Here is a 3,360-nt window from a genome sequence, read left to right on the forward strand (position 1 = left end):
TGCTGCCCATTGGCGTCTGGGACAGAAGGCCTCAGTTTTGGGGGATGGAGGCCAGGGGCATGCTTGTTCAACCCAAAATGGAGCTCTGACTGTTACCACCTCTCAGAGGATTTTTGCATCCTGACTGTTTTCACCCACTTAGTGATGGATATCTAAAAACACTCACATGTTTTTTCTTTCTGTTGAGCTGTTTCGCTTGCCAGGCACTGCCACCCCATTTCATGAAACGACCCAAGGTGACCTATTGGTCTTCAAGGACAAAGTCCAATTTAGCAGCCTACGTCCGCCATCTGGTGGTCACAATGGGTATCTGCAGGTTCTGGCTCATGTAAGGGAAGCCATACTGGTTGTCTGGGCTTGGGTTGGGGTGGGAGGGTGAGTTCATAGGCTGCCTAGCCATTATTCACTAGCTGTCTTATGTGTCTGCATCTCATTTCCCCGATTCCCCTAGAGCTCCGACCCAGGCTTCTGTGTTCTAAGTAATGGCTGGGCACAGTGGCGATTCGTAAATGCTCGTGAATAAACCTCCCTTGGGTGAAATGAATGAGCTTCCTTCTTGTTTTCAGAAGTCCCCTGAGCAAGGACACGGGCCGTAAGAGTCAGAGAGACCTCAGCTTCAATACCAGCATTGTCACTTCTGAGCTGTGTGACCTTGGGCGAATTATATACTGTTCCTGAGACTACATTTCCCCATCTCTAAAATGGGAACAGAGTCCTTTGGTGGTGCAAATGGTTAATGCACTCGGCTGCTAACCAAAAGGCTGGAGGTTCAAGTTCTCTCAGAGGTGCCTTGGAAGAAAGGCCTGGTGATCTACTACCAAAAAATCACCATTGAAAACCCTATGGAGCACATTTCTACTCTGACACACGTGGGTCACCATGAGTCTGAATAGACTCAACAGCAACTGGTTTTTTATTATGGTTCTTATTTTACACACGGGAAGAAAAGGGGGAGGCTCCAAGATGTTACAGAACTTGCCAGGGTCACAAGCCTGGTCTGAGCCCCACAGCCCAGAACCACCATCGTCCGTCGGGTAAGACCCAGATGGCCCTGCCTGGACAGCAGGCACAGAGGAACCGCAGTGTACCACGGGGAGATTCTGTCTCCCCAGACAAGTGACCCTGGTGTGGTAGTGGCTTCAGATTGTAGTGAGATGACCAGGTGACCAGAAAAGACTTCAGGGGAAGCCATCATTTGAAAAGAACCTTAAAGGACAGAGAAGTTTCTGGAAGGCAGGGAGTGTGAGTATGTGGGGACGGAATTCAGGGAACAGCAGGAGTAAAGCTGCAGTGGGAGGGAAGCCCAGGGTGTTCCGGGATGGGCATGTGGCTGGGTGTGGCTGGGAGTTAGAACTAAACGTGGAAGGACAGCTGGGCCTAGATGCAAGGTCTCTGGCCCGGGTGTCTGGACTTGGTCCTTCCTGTGTGGCCACTGCCAGCTGAGTGGGGCAGGGTCTCATGCACATGCTGGCTTGCCCCTCCGTCACCTCTGTGACCAGCCTCCTCTTTGGCTCCATCCTTTTCCCACGGCGGTTAGCATTGACCTGGCTTCCTGGGCTGGAGACTGCTGCAAGGAGGCCTTGAGGACGGCCTGTCAGGACCTTTTCTGAATATCTCTCAGAGGCCCTCCCCTCCTCTATCCTCTGCACTTGCTCCCAGAGTTGCCCAGAGCCTTGGCTGAGCCCTGCCTGGCCCTGTGCTCTCGGGGGGCAGCCTCACATGGTCTGTTCCTGAATGTAGCTGTGTCTCATGCCCCACACCCTCGGGCCCAGATGGCGGAGGCTCAGGGAGTTTAAGCTCCTAATTTTCTTTTCTTGCTTGCTTCTGATGACTTGGTTTAATTTTTTTTTTTTTTTAAGAGATAATGACCTCATTTTCCTGGTTTGGCCTCATGGACCACCATTAGAGATGAGAGTCCTAGAATCTCACTGGCCTCAGAAAGTATCCGCTCCACACCTCCTTCTATGATGCTGTTAGCTGCCATTGAGTCGACCCTGACCCATGGCGACCTTATGTGCAACAGAACAAAACTTTGTCTGATTCTGCATCAGCCTCACGATCACTGTCAGTTTCAAGCCCATTGTTGCAGCTATTGCGCCAACCCGTCTGTCTTGCCCTTGCTGACCCTCTACTTCACCAAACATGATGTTCTCCTCTAGTGACTGAGCCCTCCTGATAATGCGTCTAAAGCAAGTGAGTTGGACAGTGTTCTGTTGTGATCCATAGGGTTTTCATTGGCTGATTTTAGGAAGTAGATTGCCAGGCCTTTCTTCCTAGCCTGCCTTAGTCCAGAAGCTCCACTGAAAGCTGTCCAGTATGGGTAACCCTGCTGGTATGTGATATATTACTGGCATAGCTTCCAGAATCATAGCCACACACAAGCCACCATAGTACAACAAACTGATAGATGGGTGGTGGACATCTGCTCCACATCTCCTTCTGTAGCAGCTTCTAATCCTTCCTTGTTCCTCTCCAGTGATGGTAGGCTCATTGAGGACAGCTCTAGTTATCAGAAAGTTCTTTAGATTGAATAAAAAAGTGACTGTCTAAAGTTTCTACTTATGGACTCTAGTTTTAGCCTTGAGGGTCACAAATTAAATCTTATTCCTCTTTTTCATGATGGTCTCTATGCAACAAAATGAGTAATTGGCTTTCAAGGAGGACCTACTATGTGCTAGTTGCTTTACACACATTATGTCTAATCCCCACAATCACCCTACCCATGGGCATCACTGACCGTGGGTGAACCTGCAATGGTGCCTCCCAGCATCCACTTTCTTCCCACCCAACCTAGCAGCCCCTACTCTCCGAAAGGGCATCTGTGTGGTCCTAGGGAAGCTGACTCTGTCTCCTGTCTCCAGAGGTGGAGCAAATGACCTAGGCCAAGCCAATCAGCACATGCCTTTCCTTTGGCTGCAGTGATTGGCTCAGGGATGGGCACATGACCTTGGCTGGTCCAATCAGAGGAAATATTGGGACTTTTCCTGGGACAAAGACTCTTTAGAAATTAGCAAGACTGTAGACCCGGAGCTGGGGGCAACTCTTGCGGGATCACAAGGCTAGTCAGCCTCAGGGGGAGCTGGGCCTTGCAGACGGTAGAGTGGAAAGATGGAAAAACTGGGTCTTCAGACCACTTTCTGAGCTAATGAACCTTTCCAGAAAGCAACCCTACCTCTTTACTCTTCAGTTTCATTAGTCATTATCGTGCATTATTGCTTAAGATAGTTTAAGTCGAGTTTTCTGCCACTTGCAACCCAAAGCATTCTTATCATACCGAGGAAGAATTTGATGCTGATTAACTTGTCCAAGATCACCCAGCCCTTCCGTGGGTAAGCCAGGATTTGGGCTCAAGGGGGATTC

This window comes from Trichechus manatus, unplaced genomic scaffold (assembly GCF_000243295.1).
Source record: "Trichechus manatus latirostris isolate Lorelei unplaced genomic scaffold, TriManLat1.0 scaffold00048, whole genome shotgun sequence".
NCBI classification, from domain to species: Eukaryota; Metazoa; Chordata; class Mammalia; order Sirenia; family Trichechidae; genus Trichechus; species Trichechus manatus.